Source organism: Silurus meridionalis, chromosome 18 (genome assembly GCF_014805685.1).
Source record: "Silurus meridionalis isolate SWU-2019-XX chromosome 18, ASM1480568v1, whole genome shotgun sequence".
NCBI classification, from domain to species: Eukaryota; Metazoa; Chordata; class Actinopteri; order Siluriformes; family Siluridae; genus Silurus; species Silurus meridionalis.
This window is the reverse complement of record NC_060901.1, coordinates 5,423,513-5,442,990: the sequence shown is the minus strand read 5'-3', so window position 1 is coordinate 5,442,990 and position 19,478 is coordinate 5,423,513. Positions and strand designations below refer to the sequence as shown.

General features: G+C 37.3%; 1 protein-coding gene across 4 annotated transcripts in view; it reads right to left on the bottom strand.

The window, feature by feature from the left end:
• The window catches only part of sox5 (SRY-box transcription factor 5), a 236,306-nt gene that overhangs the window by 148,869 nt on the left and 67,959 nt on the right, over window positions 1-19,478 (bottom strand). For all 4 annotated transcript variants that reach the window (XM_046872985.1, XM_046872987.1, XM_046872986.1 and 1 more), the window contains one exon: window positions 19,284-19,349. The gene's annotated coding sequence lies outside the window, so the exon portion shown is untranslated. The remainder of the gene's footprint in view (window positions 1-19,283; window positions 19,350-19,478) is intronic.

Here is a 19,478-nt window from a genome sequence, read left to right as displayed (position 1 = left end):
GTAGAATCCAAATATTTATCATATACATTATATGGACAAAAGTATTGAGACGCCTGACTTTTCCAGCCATATGTGGGTTTTAACCCTATTGGAATAAAACTTATCATATGATTTATATAATAATTTTCTTTATTTACAGTTATTCATACAAGATATATACTGCCTTTTTATTTACTGGTTTTATTTTAAAATAGTATAAAGTGCAAAATGCTATTCAAAAAATACTATTTGGACAAAAGTATTGGGACACCTGACTTTTCCAGCCATATGTTCCCCAAACTGTTACTGCAAAGTTGGAGGTACACAGTTGTATAGGATGTTTATGGATGTGTGCATGAAATCTTCCCTTCACTTCGACTAGGGGACCCGAACCTGCTGCAGCATGACAATACCCCTGTGAACAAAGCCAGCTCCATTAAGATCTATGATCCATGTGCTGGAGTGGAGGATCTCCTGCTATAAAGCTCTAATCCTATTGAACACCTTTGGGATAAATTGGAATGCTGACTGATCCCCAGGTCTCCTCACCTCACCTTCACCAGTACCTGTTTTTACCTGAACACTCTTGATGATAATGTTTCTAACTTCTTATGTATTAAAAAATAATTCAACAATATAATGTGGAAAAAAATATATAAAAATTAACTGTTCTTTTTGCATTGAAAATTTAAACTAGAATTCAAATACAAAAAACTCCAAATAATTACATGCTTACAGTAAATTGCTATATCTCACACACACTCATACACACACAAAAGCAGTGTTTCTGTTTATATTTGAAGTGTGTAGCGCTTTGGAAGTGGATTGGAGCATTTCGGTTCATGCCTTGCTTTCATAAACTCCGTACCATCTGATATTTAACACAATATAAATATGGCATGGAGAGAGAAGCTCAATCTCGCACCTTATGCATCGTGTGTGTGATGTCTAAAAGCCGTCCTACAGAGTAAATCTTATACCACAGTCTGACGCAGTGAGGTGTTTGTGAGGTGTTTGTAGCTGCATAGCGTGAAGCTGCAGTAAAAGAAACTATGCTCTGATGTTTGACAAACCAGAGGGCTAATACTTTTGATCATTCAATTACCTTAATAAACAGACACTCACTGGGACAGTAAAACACACACACACACACACACACACACACACACACACACACACACACACACACACACACATGCCCAGTATCACACACACTCGCTTACTCAGAGATTATTATATCTTCTATCTCTACACACACATGAGCTAGGCTACTAGCTAACTACAAAGCTGGCTAGCTTCCTTAGCTAATCATGGTGGGAGGGGCATTGGGGAGGGACAAATCCATACCAATCATAATCATACATATTCATATATCCTTGCATTTTTAAATGGGCTGGAGGTGTAGAAGTTCAAAAATGACATTATTTTGGGAAAAAGTGTGTGTGTGTGTGTGTGTGTGTGTGTGTGTGTGTGTGTGTGATGTTTGAAATATGCAGTTTTGGCATAGAAACTAGTTACCATCTGCTGATGCTTCACTTCCAGATCTGAGACAATGATGAAACAGCTGTAGGTATCGGCGTGTGTGTCTTTGTGTACACGTGCGTGTGCGTGCAGGTGTGTGTGTGTTTGTATATGTGTGTTTGTATATGTATGTGTGTGTGTGTGTGTGTGTGTGTGTGTGTGTGTGTGTGTGTGTGTGGCCTTTTACAATTTAAAGGTATATACAAACCTGCCTCTGATCCCTGCCCCAGTGTTTGGTGGGTTCAGAGGTGTGTGATGTTAAGAGATATACGTGTGTGTGTATATATCAGTGGTGGCGGTCAGGGCCAGCAAAGCCTTCTCTGGAGGCCTAAACACTCAGAAGCACTGACCTCCATTTATGACATTCATTCTAATATTTGTTCCATGAAATTGTATTAATTTATTCCCAACAGTTTATTCTCTTTATGTCGTAGCGTTTCTCTCGGCTGCACTGCTTCCAGTACGTGTATGTGGATGTTAGATTTTTTTTGTCCAATCAGATTTCAGCCTCTATGTGCTGCCATGACAATCTAATCTGCCCAGAGCCTTCAGAATCAGTACTGGCCTTTTTACCTTAGAAAATATTTGCAACGGGTTTGTTTCTTTAACCAATCAGATTTCAGATTCTCCTCACAGGGCAGCTCGCTGGCCCAGAATAGCGTCAGCATTTTCCCGTTCTCTGATTGGTTGGTCAGAGGGAAACTGTTACAGCCAAATTCGACTGGCAAAACACGTGTGTAGCTCTGCACACATTAATACATCAGAGTTAGACTTTTTTATGCCTATGGAGGGAGAGAAATTGATTTGGTCTCAGACATACTTAAAAATACCTTTTCAAGAAAAACTAGACATCGTGAGGAGGTCGGTTAACCCTGAAGCTAGCTAGCGTGTCTCAGCCCGGGAAAGGGTTTGTTCTCCACTTCCAGACCAGTAAACACCAGCGGTACCACTGGATTACAGCCTCTGAGGAGCGCTGCAAATTTTGAGTCTGTATCTCTGGTGAGTAGGTTGTATTTTATTTAAATCTTTATGTTTTTGTCATGTTATTAGACAAATACTGATTCTGAACTGCTCCAGATGATGTAGGTGCACAGTTGTGGTTGTAGTGTAGAGCTTTGGAGTCTTAACTGGGTTTCTTGCTTTGGTAAAATGTTTTTCACCCAAATGTGAAATGCCTCACTCTCTGTAATGCCACATGTTGTTATATTGTGTTTTTGTATTGCATTGATGGTTTCTATTATTGTGACTTGATAAGAGGTGGATTAAGTCGGGTAAGTCCTCACTGAAGGCCCAGGTACCAAATGCATGACCCACCACTGGTGTATATATATACAGTATGTGTGTGTGTGTGTGTGTGTGTGTGTGTGGCCTTTCACAATTTAAAGGTACATACACAACCGCCACTTATCCCTGCCTCAGTGTTTAATGGGTTCAGAGGTGTGTGATGTTTGTACGGGAGTGATGTTCTGAGGTTTTGTGTATATGTGTATATGTGTGCTTGTTTGTGTGTGTGTGTGTGTGTGTGTGTGTGTGTGTGTGTGTGTGTGTGTGTGTGTGGCTTTTTGTTTTATAATTTAAAGGTACATACACACATGCCTCTAATCCCTGCCCCAGTGTTTGGTGGGTTCAGAGGTGTGTGATGTTTGGATGAGTGTGTTGTTCAGGATTTGTGGGTGTATATGTGTGAGTGTGTGTGGCTTTTTGTTTTATAATTTAAAGGTACATACACACCTGCCTCTAATCCCTGCCCCAGTGTTTGGTGAGTTCAGAGGTGTGTGATGTTTGGATGAGTGTGTTGTTCAGGATTTGTGGGTGTATATGTGTGTGAGTGTGTGTGGCTTTTTTGTTTTATAATTTAAAGGTACATACACACCTGCCTCTAATCCCTGCCCCAGTGTTTGGTGAGTTCAGAGGTGTGTGATGTTTGGATGAGTGTGTTGTTCAGGATTTGTGGGTGTATATGTGTGTGAGTGTGTGTGGCTTTTTTGTTTTATAATTTAAAGGTACATACACACCTGCCTCTAATCCCTGCCCCAGTGTTTGGTGAGTTCAGAGTTTGTGTGTGATGTTCGGAGTTTATATATATATGTGTGTGTGTGTGTGTGTGTGCATGTGTGTTCAGTAATTCAGAGTGGCTGAGTGGCTCTTCAGTAACATCGTGTTTGACATGCGTCTCGCTTCCTATCCGGTTCTTCCTCATTCACTCCGACACGAGTCAGAACAAAGCAAATTAACCTTGAAGCCTGAACAGCTCTCGCTCGCACTCCGAACCAGCATTAGAGCTGTGATTAAGGATGATTGATTGCGGTTTAATTTGCCAGCAAAAAAAAATAATTACGTCCGTTGTTTCATTTTCAATCTTCATTACCACACGAGCACCGGCAGAGGAGACTGGCAGCAAAGTCAAGGAGCCTCACAAAAGGAAGAGGAAAAGGAGGAGGAGGAGGAGGAGCTTCCTCTCACCTCACCTCCACCCAAGCTGCTGATGCTGAGGGTGAAGAGTTTCAGAAATAGTCTCAGATGTCAAATATATTCCTGAAATTATATCTAATAGCTCAGAAGGAATAATACAGCAAGGTCAAAAAGAAAGCTTTGAGCTTAACGTTAAGGTACAATCTCAAGACCTTGACCTCATTCAGCTTCGCTTTGATCGTATTTTTTTTTTTTCAATACAATTCACTCTCTAAAATGAGAAGATCCGAAGATCTCTAAAATGAGAAGATCCGATTTCACCCTCAGGGTTTAGATACAGTTAAAGCATCAACATGGTTAGCGACTGTTGTTAGCGTTAGCAAGAAACACGTTCAAATGACGTGATAATGTTAGCATGAGAAGCTGATCATCAGGAATGTGAAAATAGAAATGGAAACGTTCTCGAATAATCATAAAAAGTAGCAATTGCTAGATTTAGAATGTTGTTGTTGCCTGCAGTATCTTACATTTTTAGACAACCACATTTGACTGATTGATCAAAACTATAATTAGCTGATTGGTTCATTCATTTTTTTTTATTTCTGACATCAGCAAATTGAGTGATTAATAGTTTTATTACAGCTGATTGATCGATTTGCCATCTGATTCATTAACTTAGTGTTTAATAATTGAAACATTGATGATTGGCAGATTGAATATTGATTTACTGGCCAAATTATTTACTGGCCTCAGTTCATTGATTTATTGTCATATTGATTAGTTATTATTGATTAGCTGCTTTACAAGCTAGTTTACTTACTGTTCAGCAAACATTGGTGAGCTGATTGGTCATTTGTTTTGTTTTTTTGGTTGTTTGACTGATTGATGATTGGCTTGAATTGGTTTATTGATTCATTTACTGATGAAACAATGTTCAAAATTAATAGATTTTTTACTAATTTACTGAGCAACTGTCAAAGAATTGCATGGATTTATGGACTGGTTGATTGACCTATTAATGAAGCAATTTAAAACATTCATAATGAATGACTATTTGATTAGTATAAATCTATAAATTAATTGATTGATTTATTTTATTTGCTTTTAATTCATGCAGTGGTTGAAATGAATTTGCTTACCATCTGACCAACATTTTGCACAATCATGAGTTAAGAACACGAGTAAGGAGTATAAAATCAAATGAAATGGTTTATTTATTTATTTATTGATTGATTTATTGATTGTTTGATTTATTGATTTGTTGAAGTTGATGTCTGCATCAGTGGGGGTGTTATTGTAGCCATTGGGGATGTTTTTTCTTGGGCTTTTGGACCATCTGTTTGTTATTTTACAAACACACACACACACACACACACACACACACACACACACACACACACACACACACACACATTCAGAATATAAAACACCACTGTCAGGTTCATTTACTGTATAACACCACAAACACCACACACCTCACAAACACCACGAGTCTCACAAACACCACGAGTCTCACAAACACCACACGTCTCATAAACATCACAAAAACCACAAGCCCTAGAACACCAAGCACCAAGAATCTTGACAGTAAGCAGTTTGATTGATTGATTGATTGATTGATTGATTGATTGATTGATTGATTGAAAAACTGTTTAATTAATTGGCACTCACAGATTCACTGACAGACTGACACTTGACTCACTTCATCATTTAAGAGCTGCTTGTCTGAAAAGCTCATTCAGTTCACCTCACATCCCGTGCATTTCGAACGGCCGGACTTTTATAAGAGTCACTAATGAAAAAGTTTCGCATTGGCTGAGTGACACAGGCCGACTCCTCGTCTTATCCAGAGACCCTCGAGTCCAAGCTGGAGAGAGAAAGGGTTCAAGTCAGGCTCATCTAATCGACTTCACAAACCCTGTTTCCTCCTCTTCAGAACAATGGAGGTGACGGAAGGGGATGGCGGATCTGTCAGTGGCGCCTCGCCGATCGAGTGAGAAAAGCAGTCTGGCGTGGTGAAGAGGTGACTTAAGGCAATTATGTCTTTCTCCTTGACTGAGTGCAAGTGCAAAAAAAAAAAAAAGTGTTAGCAAAAGTGTATGAAGTAAGACATTACTCAATAGCGCAGGCGATTCTGAGCGACCAATGAAACCATTTCACACAAAGAGCACTTTCGTATTAAAATGGCGAGGTTACAGAAACGTTTTTGCTTCTATCAAGCAGGCGTTTCATTTATATATCAAGTTTTATATTTAACTCTTTATTTTTACTGTATTTCCATCCACTAGGCCAATGCAATGAGCACTGAAGTCAAAACAGAAAGCAAAAGAGAACAAACAATTCAGGAACAAACTGAATACGTTTCGTATATATATACGAGGAGGTGTCAAAAAATTTAACTGGTGCTATTCTGACCACGTGTGTTACCACGTCTGCCATTTTATCATGGACACTAAGTTAGAACAAAAGAGCAAACGTGAAATTCTGTGTGAAACTGGGCAAACTTGCCACAGAGACATGACATACAATTGACGATGCTGCAATTCGATTGAAGAGCGGAAGAAAAACACTGGAAGACCTTCAACAAGCTCAACCCTTGAAAATGTTCGAAACCATTCGGCAACTTGTGCATGATGATTGTCGGAGAATAATCCACATGATCTCACTTTTGCACCCACCCTACTCGCCAGATTTGGCTCCTGAGGACTTTGATCCAGTTCGAAATGCAGACGCAGACGTCTAGGACAAATTCCAGAAGTGGCAGGAACGCTGGGAGCGCTGTATAGCTGTGCAAGGGGACTATTTTAAAGGTGATAGTGTGTAAACATAGATAAATAAAGTACTTTACCTCAGTGTGTATATATTAAAGATTTATATTTAGATACACACACCCACACACGCCGATCAGGCATATCTTCATGGCCATTGATCAGACATAACATTATCACCACCTGACTAATATTGTGTTGCCCCCATTTGTGCTGCCAAAACAGTCCTGACCCAATCAACATTAACAGCATTAACTTCTCATCTGTTGGTTTGGACCACACGGGTCGGCCTTCACTCCCCACGTGCATTAATGAGCCTCAACCGCCCACGACCTTGTCGTTGTATTTCTTTCTTAGAACACTTTTGATAGACCACTGCAGACCAGGAACATCCCACAAGAGCTACAGTTTAGGAAATGCTCTGACCCAGTCGTCTAGACGTCACAATTTGTTAAACTCGCTCAAATCCTTACGCTCGCCCATTTTTCCTGCTTCGAACACGTCAACTTTGAGAACAAAATGTTCACATGCTGCCTAATAGATAAATCCACCCACTAACAGGTGCCATGATGAAGAGATCATCAGTCTTATTCACTTCACCGCTCATATTGTTATACTGCCATAATGTTATGTCTGATCTATATATATATAGTGTATATATACCCCAGTGAATACGTTTATACCCACCCAACCATTAAATTAAACTGATCAAATAGCAAGATATAGATACTGTAGAGAGTGTGATAGGCTCAAGTCTCTCTCTCTCTCTCTCTCTCTCTCTCTCTCTCTCAAACACACAAACCCACAAGTGTATGATAAAAGACCCATTTTGTTCGTCCTATCCTCGCAGCTGTCTTAACGGTCATCGTCTCTCACACACACTCTCACTCACACACACTCACTCACACAGAGGATCCAGTCTAGAGGGCGAGTGTAATGAAAAGAAGGAAAAGAGAGCGAGAGTAATGAATGGCGCTCGCTGTCTCCGACTTGCGCACGAATAAACAGGAAATGCAGCTGTGCCGCGACACCCGTTCCCCTCCGTGTCCCGAAATACACCACATTCCTCCGGTGGCTCAGGTCCCTCCATCAGACCACAGGCAGAGAGAAGAGAAGACGACAGCAGGAGAAGAGAGATTCATCGCAACATCTCTACCCTGTATCCGACCCAGGCTTTTTCCACCCCTCCCGGTTCACCCCTCCTGGTCTTTGTACTCTGGGCTGGATAGTTAAGATTCTGGACATGGAATCGGGGCTATTTTACTGTTTTACTAATCCCCTCTTTCTTTAAAGCGCACAGAGCAGAATGGTGGCTTTGTGGCAGGCGACGTTCGGGCAAAAAAGGGACTCTACAGTACCAAATTGAGGTCAAGCAGAGACAATGGCTGCCCTTCAGCATTTATTCATGCACAACCCCACAACTCTATCAAACGTGTCTCTCTCTGTCTTTCTTTCTCTCTTTCTCTCTGTCTCTCTCTTTTCTACCCTCCATCAAACACCGTAACAATGAGAGCGTCCTCCCGAGCGGACCATCGGCTTCTGTGTTACAGTCACACACCTCTGTCTCTCTCTCTTTAAGCCTTTTTCTCGAGTACTCCCTCCTGACAAGCCCACTGAAAGCTCTGCTAAAGAGCACTACTACATCAAACCGAGAACAAAGTCTAAATAGCACGGCTTTCTTTTCTTTTTTTTTTTTTTTTTACTTTTTTCCCTTTTAATTGTTCAATGACACAATTATATTGTCGCCTCTTTCTGCAAACTTGTTTAAAAAATTGTGCGTGTTACAGGTGTTTATACGCACAAACGACGTTCCGAGAACGTTCCTGAAGATCAGTTCCTAAAGAGCTACATGTTGCTGGTTTCTACTCCTTTTCTTCTCACACCTGCGCTATTATTTTGAAGCGAGTTCATACAGTATAGTTATGGATGAAAATCACTTCAATAAAGTGTGTGATTGTTCACGAAAACGGCAGGGGAAAGCTGGCTGATTTGGCAACGTTTTCCATACAGATGAAAGTATTATGAACCCTGATTTTTCCAGCCATATCCGATTCTTGTCCAAACAGTTCCACACAATTTAATAGAATGACTTTGTTTACTGGAGCATGACATTTTTCCTTCACTTGAACTAGGAGACCCAAACCTGGTCCAGCATGACAATGCACCTGTGCACAAAGCAAACTTCATGAAGATATGGTTTACATGGGTAGGAGTGGAAGATCTCCTGCTATTGCGCTCTCACGCTAGTGGACACCTTTGGGATGAATGTGAACGCTGACTGCACCCCCAGGCCTCCTCACATCACCTACATCAGTACCTGACTTCACTCACATATTGGTTGGTGGTTAAATGAGCACAAATCTCCACAAATTCTAGTGGAAGATCTTGTAGAGGGTCTTATAACAACAAATGGGGACTAAATGTGAAATGAGATGTTTGAAAAGCACATTTCAGAGAGAAGAGAGAGAGAGAGAGAGAGAGAGAGAGAGAGAGAGAGAGAGAGAGAGAGAGATTGTGAATTATGATATATTTTGCCAAATTGTGAGGTAGAAAGTTTAAATGTAGGTTAAAGCAAACAAAAAAAAGTCACCATCTTTAAAAATATATTATCATGAAAAAAGAAAGAAAGAAAGAAAAAGAAAGAAAGAAAGTACTGATCGCATGTATAGAAAGAAAGAAAAAAGAAAGAAAGAGAGACAGAAAAAGAAGGAGTGAGATCAACAAACAAACGAATGAATAAGTAAATGAGTAAACAAATAAACAAACAAACGATTGAATAAATAAATGAATACATAATTAAATTAATACGTGCTAAATGACAAAAAAACTCACATAAAAAATTTAATAACAGAAATCTATTTCAAATAAAATAAATTCACTACAGGATGTGCTTTTGAAGGAAAACAATCAACTCCTGTGCGATGGCTGTAACTTCTGTAACTAACTTTCTTCACGCCACCTTGTTGTCGATTAGTTTTCCGTTCCAGCACGCCCCCATGTGTGTTAATCCTGGTGTTTCTTTTTTTTTTTACTCTCTGCAGCTTAAATGGAAGTAAATGATACGTAGTCGAGTGCAGAGACCCGCCGTGTTCGCTTAATTAAAATAAATTATACTTTTACATGGTCATTCAGTCACTTTGATGCATCTGCAGCACCTTTAATTCCCAAAATTGAACCAAATTTATTAAAGCATTGGGCTCTCCACACACACACACACACACACACACACACACACACACACACACAAATTCAATACTACCCTCCATAAAACCTCTTTTTATGCAAATTAGCCACTGGTTAACCCCAATCAGAGGGGTCCCAGTTCCCACCTCGTAGCACATTCTGATAGACACACAATCCCACCACCTCTTTAATCTCAGGGGTAATTACAGGACACTGCTTTGTTCTGCTCACAAACCCAGGATGACCTCAGAGAAGACCTCGAAGACTCGCGGCTAATCACCTGTGCTAAGCCTTGCTCCAAAAATCTCTATTAGCACCTCAAGACAGGCTTAATCCATGCTGTGTCTCTCTTCATTCATCAATTCAATTCATTTTTATTTGTTTATTTGTCCACTCTGTTTACACTTGATATCAGCTACAGAATGACACGCAGGCATGCCGATGTCTCCACACTAATGAAAGCGTATACGTTCAGAAATGCAGAAAATACTAAACTCAATACAACCAAATCTGACAGAACGAATTCACTTTTAAGCTTCTGAAATAACTACATTCTGGTGGGTGGAGCTACGTGTACCTGGTCACGGAAAGGAGGTGTGGTAACAGAGTAAACATCCAGTAAGTGCTAGAACTTATATTCTACCAATTCTACTTAATGTACCTTTAATTCTACTTAGTGTACCTTTAATTCTACATAGTGTACCTTTAATTCCACTCATTGTACCTTTAATCCTACTTAATGTACCTTTAATTCTACTCATTGTACTTTTAACTCTACTTAATGTACCTTTAATTCTACTTAATGTACCTTTAATTCTACTCATTGTACTTTTAACTCTACTTAATGTACCTTTAATTCTACTTAATGTACCTTTAATTCTACTCATTGTACCTTTAATTATACTTAATGTACCTTTAATTATACTTAATGTACCTTTAATTCTACTCAATGTACCTTTAATTCTACTTAATGTACCTTAAATTCTACTCAATGTACCTTCAATTCTACTTAATGTACTTTAATTCTACTTAATGTACCTTTAATTCTACTCATTGTACCTTTAATTCTACTTAATGTACCTTTAATTCTACTTAATGTACTTTAATTCTACTTAATGTACCTTTAATTCTACTCATTGTACCTTTAATTCTACTTAATGTACCTTCAATTCTACTTAATGTACTTTAATTCTACTTAATGTATCTTTAATTCTACTCAATGTATCTTTAATTCTACTTAATGTACCTTTAATTCTACTTATTGTACCTTTAACTCTACTTAATGTACCTTTAATTCTACTTAATGTACCTTTAATTCTACTCAATGTACCTTTAATTCTACTCATTGTACTTTTAACTCTACTTAATGTACCTTTAATTCTACTCAATGTTTTTTTAATTCTACTTAGTGTACCTTTAATTCTACTCATTGTACTTTTAATTCTACTTAGTGTACCTTTAATTCTACTCAATGTACCTTTAATTCTACTTAATCTTCCTTAAATTCTACTTAGTGTACCTTTAATTTTACTCATTGTACTTTTAATTCTACTTAATGTACCTTTAGTTCTACTCAATGTACCTTTAATTCTACTTAATCTTCCTTAAATTCTACTTAGTGTACCTTTAAATCTACTCAGTGGTTCTTTAATTCTACTTAATGTACCTTTATTTCTACCCATCAAATTTTTTATCCCATCCATATTAGCTTAAATTTACCCACAGTAGTTTTAATTATATTTACATTTCATTTAGGTCTGCTAATTGTACCTTAATTCTACACATCATCCTGTTAATTCTACTCATCAAACTTTTAATTCTACCCTTCATCCCTTTGGTTAGATTTACAGTGGATTTAATTCTATATACATTAGTTTGCCAACTGCCAATTCTATACATCAGAACGTAAAGTCTATATACACCGACCAGGCATAACATTATGGCTTCTTTTAAACATTATTAGTGATGAAGTGCTAAGTGATGATACTGATGATCTCTTCATCATGGCACCTGTTAGTGGGTGGATATTTTTATTAGGCAGCAAGTGAACATTTTGTCCATAAAGTTGATGTGTTAGAAGCAGAAAAAAATGGGCAAGCGTAAGGATTTGAGTGAGTTTAACAAGAGTCAAATTGTGATGTCTAGACAACTGGGTCAGAGCATCTCCAAAATCGCAGCTCTTGTGGGATGTTCTCGGTCTGCAGTGCTCAGTGTCTATCAAAAGTGGTCCAAGGAATGGACAGTGGTGAACCGGCTCATTGATGCACGTGGGGAGCGAAGGCAGGGGCGTGTGGTCCGTCCAACAGACGAGCTCCTGTGGCTCAAACTCATGCTGTTAATGGACAGTTCTGGCAGCAAAAGATGGACCAACACATTAATAGACAGGTGGTTAAAAAGTTATGCCTGGTCGGTGTATGTTTCTTTAAATGTATTTATTGTACTTTCATGTCTAGCATTGTACCTATAATTCTAAACGTTGTACCTTTAATTTTATCCATCATCCCTTTAATTCTACCTCTAATCCCTTTACTGCATATCTCAGCCTATTTCTGTGCACTGGACACACTATTTATGTTTTTAACATCAAAAATGGACACCAGACAATACACAAAATTTTGTTGAGCCTCTTGTGTGTGTCAGGGCAGCAGGGACATAAATGTTTCATCTTCACCATCCTCAGAGGATAAGTGAGTGTCGAGTGAGGGACAGTAGCGCATCAGGGCCTTATTTTTAAGTGAAAGACAATGGACTCTCCCAGTAATGTCCTGTGACAGCTGAACCATAGAAAGAGTTGAGAAAGCCTGACCTGGCATCTGTGAGGAGGACGCGGTGCACACTGGCACCTGCATTTCATCACACTAACTTTCACACACACACATACACACAGTCATCTATAATTCACCCCAGTGGCCTGTAGGACGTCTCTCCCCTGGGGGCCGCTAACCGCAGGGATGGGCAGATTAAAATTTTAAAAGCACATGACAAAATGGAACAGGATAAATAAATAAACTAAAATGGCCTCTGGATGCGCAGTCAGCATGTATCTATTGACACATACACACACACACACACACACACACACACACACCCCAGCTCTTATTTTTATTAAGCTAGACGGGTGCCATGTACCTGACCGTCAACGCAACGTCCATGCAATCTTCTGAAAATTTCTGCTTCAAATTCTTGTTACACAATATTATTAGAACGTTAGCAAAACAGCGTTTCTAGGGACCCCAAAAAACTAGGTAAAGGTTTCTAGATTTAGAAATGTTGCAAAAATTTGGGAGGAAAATGTTTTGTTAAAAAAAATTAAAAAATAATATTTAGAATTGTTGCACTGTAACAGAAAATGGTTCGGTGTGAGAACAGGTGTGTTTTTTCACAAATGTTTTAGCAACTTGAGCACATATACAACAGCACCTTTTATTTTACCTACTGAACCTTTAAATTGACCTACTTTTCTTTTAACTTTACCAACTGAACCTTTAATTTCACCTACTTTTTTACCTGTTGTATCTTTACTCCTACCTACTTTATTGTTAATTTTGACCTGTTTTACTTTTAATTTTACCTGTTGTACCTTTAATTCTACCTACTTTGCTTTTAAATGTACCTGCTTTACTTCTAATTTGACCTATTGTACCTTTAATTCTATCTACTTTACATTTACATTTACCTCTTTTTCTTTCAAAGTTTACCAAATTTACCTTGCTTTACTTTTATTAAGATAAGATAAGAAAAGAAAAGAAAAGAAAAGATAAGAAAAGAAAAGATAAGAAAAGAAAAGATAAGATAAGATAAGATGTACCTTTATTCAGCCCACAATATGGAAATTTCTGTTATAGCAGCAAAGAAAAAAGAAATATGTAGAAAAAAAGACGTAGTAAAAGTATATACATTACAGTGTATAAATACAAAAGAAAAAGAGACCACCAATAAGTAGTTACGCTTTCAAACATATAGCACATAGGTAGTATTAAACATAAGTAATACTGCACGGTTTTAAATAGTGTTATTGTACATTTATTGTTTATGTTATAATTGTAGCTATTGTACCTTTAATTCTACCTACGTTCCTTTTAAATGTACCTACTTTACTTCTAATTTGACCTATTTTACATTTAATTCTACCTACTTTCCTTTTAAATGTACCTACTTTACTTTTCATTTCACCGATTGTACCTTTAATTCTACTTATATTACTTTTTAATTTTACACATTGCACCTTTAATTCTGCTGACTGTTCCTTTTAATCTACTGATTTTACCTTCAGTTCTACATATTGTCCCTTTAACTTAACCTAATGTCCCTTTCTCTCTCCATATTGTACCTTATTGTACCTAGATTTCACCGAATGTACCTTTAATTTTACTCAGTTCTACCTTAATTCAATTAATGTGAAAGACTCATATCATTTAGAGCATGTGACAGGTCTAAGTGTTTCTACGAGTGTGTACATGCTGCAGGAATGGTGTAGGAATGCTTAAAAACCTTGTAAACGGAATACAGAACGTCCTAGTTTGTCTCCAGACATTTTGTCCATGATTGATCCCAAAGCCTGTTACCATGGTACAGCAATAATGACATACTGTTGACATCTTTTTCAGCTTTTTGAGAAAATATGTGTCTACATAAGTTAGGGCTGTGTGTTTGTGTGTGTGTGTGTGTGTGTGTGTGTGTGTGTGTGTGTGTGTGTGTGTGTGTGTGTGTGTGTCTATTAGAGCACAGATGACCTTGACTGGGTAAGCCCATGTGTCAGGGAATACTGATGCCATAAGACAACAGAACCCCTGTGCTGGTAGAGAACTTTCCAATGATGCTCCTGTCTTGGCTCTAAAGTTAGTACAAGCCTAATGGGAGGTCATTCAGTCTCAAGTCTCCGTAAACGGCATCTCAGTAAAGAAATGTAACAGTTAAACCTGATCAACTCGGGAGAAAAGAGAGAGAAACAGAGAGAGAGGGAGAGAAATACTGAGAGAAAGTGAGACAGAGAGGCCGAGAAAAAAAAACTGAAAAAAAGAGAGAAATGCAGAAAGAAAGTGTATGTGCTCCTGCTTTCCTGTAACTGTCTCTATTCTTTGCTCCACAAGCTTTTGTGTGTGTGTGTGTGTGTGTGTGTGTGTGTGTGTGTGTGTGTCCATGTGCGAGCGTGCATCTATAATTACGCGTGTCCTCGCTATCTGCACCTCTCTCCTTCAGCTCATTGGCAGACTGGCTGAGCTCAAACTGTTCAGCTGTGCCTGTTCCAAACCCAATAATTACAGCTTGTCAGAAAGAATTAATTTTCTCATTTCTCACAAAGATGTGTAAAAATTACCATGTTATTATACACCGGCACTCTCCGGAGGCACGCACCAAATTTAATTTAGATTTCTTCCTGCACATTAAATTAAATCCATAAATAAGAGTTTAGGCATCAGCGGGGAAGCATATGTTCGTTAGGCCGAACAGGCTGCCTGGCCTCGTGCTAATGTCTATTGTAATGTTTTAATAGCTCACGCCTTCTAAGCACCAATAAATTCACGAGATCATGAGGGCCGGAGAGTCTCTGTGCTCCTGCTGCTGCTGCTGCTGATGCTTCTGCTGCTGCTTCTGCTGCTTCTGGAGGAAAACACAGAATTCTCTCCTACTCTTTAACACGTTGCTTTCTCACTATCAATAATAATTCTACATACTGTAACTTCAATTCTCCATACTGTACCATTAATTCTACATTCTGTTCCTTCAACTCTACATACTGTACCATTAATTCTACATTCTGTTACTTTAACTCTACATACTGTACTAATAACTCTACCTATTACACCTTTAATTCTCCATACTGTACCATTAATTCTACATACTGTTCCTTTATTTCTACATATTGTACTAACTCTACCTATTGTACCTTTAATTCTACATTTTGTACCTTAAATTTTACATATTGCAACTTTAAATCTCCCTACTGTACCTTTAATTCTACATTCTGTACCTTTAATTCTACATATTGTACCAATAACTCTACCTATTGTACCGTTAATTCTACATTCTGTACATTTAATTCTACATATTGTACTAATAACCCTACCTATTGTACCGTTAATTCTACATTCTGTACATTTAATTCTACATATTGCAACTTTAAATATCCCTACTGTACCTCTAATTCTACATTATGTACCTTTAATTCTACATAAAGTTCCAATAACCCTAATTATTGTACCTTTAATTCTACATTCTGTACATTTAATTCTACATATTGCAACTTCAAATGTCCCTACTGTACCTTTAATTCCACATCCTGTACTTTTAATTCTACATTCTGTCCCTTATATTATAACTTTAATTCCACATATTCTACGTTTAAATCTACATACCATAGCATTAATTCCACATACTGTACCTTTATTTCTACATACTCTACCTTTAATTCTACATATTGTAACTTTAATTTGACATATTGTACCATGAACTCTACCTATTGTACCTTTAATTCTACATATTGCTACTTAAATTCTACATTCTGTACCATTAATGCTTCATATTGTCCCTTTACTTCTACATATTATAACTATAATTCTATATACTTTAACTTTGATTCTTAATGTTGTACTTTTAATTCTACATATTGTACTATTAACTCTACTTACTGTACCTTTGATTCTACCTATTGTACCTCTGATTCTACCTACTGTACCTTTAATTATACTTATTGTAACTTTAATTTGAAATATTGTCCCATTAACTCGTCCCACTGCACCTTTAATTCTACCCAGTGTGCCTTTGATTCTACCTACTGATGGAGACTCCTTCCATAAATATTACAAAAACATCACCATATCAACCATGGACAACAGATGACAGTTAAGCATTGCTATAAAGCTTTCATATGCAGGTGTGCTACTGCATACTGTTAATCAGCACCTTGTTCTGACCAATCAGGTTCCTCCACAGAAGTGAACACTGCTCTACACCTCAGAGGCTGTTTGTTATTAATGCATTCATTATAACACACTACAGTAAATGCAGGGTTGATGAAGTTAATATTGCTTTTTTCTACTGAGGCTGAGAACTGATCCAGAGTTGTAAGAAAAAGTTAGTACACCCTTTGGAATTACACCGATTACTAAACTAATTACTCATAAAAACCGTGTTATTTTCAAAAGTGATTAGAAATGTTGAACTAAACTCCAGCATTCTTTTAATGTTCTAATTAACAGATCTGAATGTTCTAATAACATTCAAATGGACATATTTTAACGTTTTAATAGCGTTCTAATCAACATAAGTGAACGTTCTAATACTGTTCCTATTAACATAAATAAACATTCTAATAACGTTCTAATTAAAAGAACTACACACTCTAATAGTGTTCTAATGAACAGAAGTGAACAATCAAGTAATGTTCTAGTGAACAGAACCGAACGTTCTAACAATGTTCTAATTAACATAAATGAACGTTCTAATAACGTTCTAATTAAAAGAACTAAACATTCTAATAGTGTTCTAATGAACAGAAGTGAACATTCTAATAGTGTTCTAATGAACAAAAATGAACAATCTAGTAGTGTTCTAGTGAACAGAACCAAACGCTTTAATAACGTTCTAATTTACAGAACTCTGTTTTCTAATAATGTTCAAACTAGAAAACTGAACATTCTACTAACATTCTAATTAACAAAGCCGAATTTTCTCATAACACTCTAATAAACAAAATGTAACCCTCTGATAACTTTCTCTTTAACAGAACATAACAATCTAATAACCTAATCAAGAAAATGACAAATAATGTTTTATTTAACTATAGCAAAGTCACTAGTAAACAAAACCAAACATTAACCCACTTCATTTTTTGATTTCACTTCATGTGGAGTTTGGACATTGGACTTCTTTAATGTGTTTAGTGTTTAAAGGCTCTGGCATGGAGAAGCTGGTGTTGGATCTGTAATGATTGCAAATGTTTATCTATTTTATGAGTTGCTCAGTAGCTCCTGGTTCCATAATCTCAAATGACTGTATAAGACTGAAGAAAGAACATTACTTATAATCTTACACTTTAGCGCTCATGTTAGTTCTCACTCTCCAGTGTTTTGTATTTTTTAAGGACTATAATCTCACTCTTGATGTCACCCAAATGAGGATGGGGTCTTCTTTTGAGTCTGGTTTCTTCATCATAACATCTAAGTTAACTGTTAAATTCTGTAAAGCTGCTTTGTTTGTTGTAAAAAGCGCTATAGAAATAAACCTGACTTGACTTGACTTGATTAACACTAATAACGTTCTAATTATCAGACACAAACATAGATTGAAGATAACTGAGGTCACATACTTGGCAACAATGATGGAACTATAATGAATAAACACTTGGTGTCAAAAAGATGAGGATGGGTTCCTCTCAAGGTTTTTTCTTGTCACTGTCTGTACTCATCAGGGACAAACTTAAGGACTTATTTCTGATGCTGAAATTTATATTTGTGATCTATTTATTTCAGTAAAGCTGCTTTGTCAAGTCAATTCAAGTCAAGTCAAGAAGCTTTTATTGTCATTTCAACCCTATATAGCTGATGCAGTACACAGTGAAATGAGACAACGTTCCTCCAGAACCCTGGTGGTCCATCAAACAACATAAAGCTACATAATAAAAAACACAGAGTTAAGGACTAGCAAGTGTCCTCGCCACATAAAGTGCATAGTGTGCAACCTGGGGGCAAACAGCGCAAGACAGGACAGTGCAAAAGACAACACAAAAGAGTGTAGGACAAATACACAATACACAAAATAGCGCCGCCAGTAAACCTACTGTGTATTATACAGTACAGTGTGTAGAGAGAACTGAGTACAGGAGTGTACCTTGTAATTAACAAAATGTAAACAAAATATTTTGTGCAAAACAGCAATAGCAGCAGTCAAAAAGATGTGCAAAAACAGCAAGTAAACAGCATGTAAACAGTTTGTAATAATGAGGTAATTATTTGTAATTATTTGTGACCTTTGTTAAAGGTGTTATACAGATTGAATTAAATTAAACTGCTCTAATAACGTTTTCATTAACAGAGTCAAACATTCAAATAATGTTCTAATGAAGCTGAATGCTCTAATAATGTTTTATTAATAGAACTAAAACTGCTTGAGACACTTTATACGTTGCTAATTTATTTTCCTACTTCCACAATGACCTAATAATTATTGAATACTTTCTCATAAATGAACACCTTAGTGTGGTTTTATTCCTTACATCATGATGGTGAATGGATGGCCGTGAGTGAATTAGAGGGTTTTAGAATAAAATCTTACACACAGCACCTACAGGATGATCTGAGAAGTTGATCATTTTAGACACGTTTTTGATCTTCTGGACGTGTGAGGAACAAACAAAGTCTTCGAATCAGCTATAAAATCAGTCTGGGCATAATGGGAATGTCTCCTGAGATAAATACTCACCAGTAAAATTGTTCCTGTGTCTGTGAGGTGCAGTCTGTAGATCGTCCTGGATTTAATTCAATTCAACTGCAGAAAGGAGAGAAAAAGAAGGAAGTACATGTTAAAGGAGGTGTTACGTCTTGAGGAACGTTTTTCTTAGCAGAATTGTGTGAATTTATTTCCGCTCATCTCGAGGTGATCTCTTGGCCCAAACTC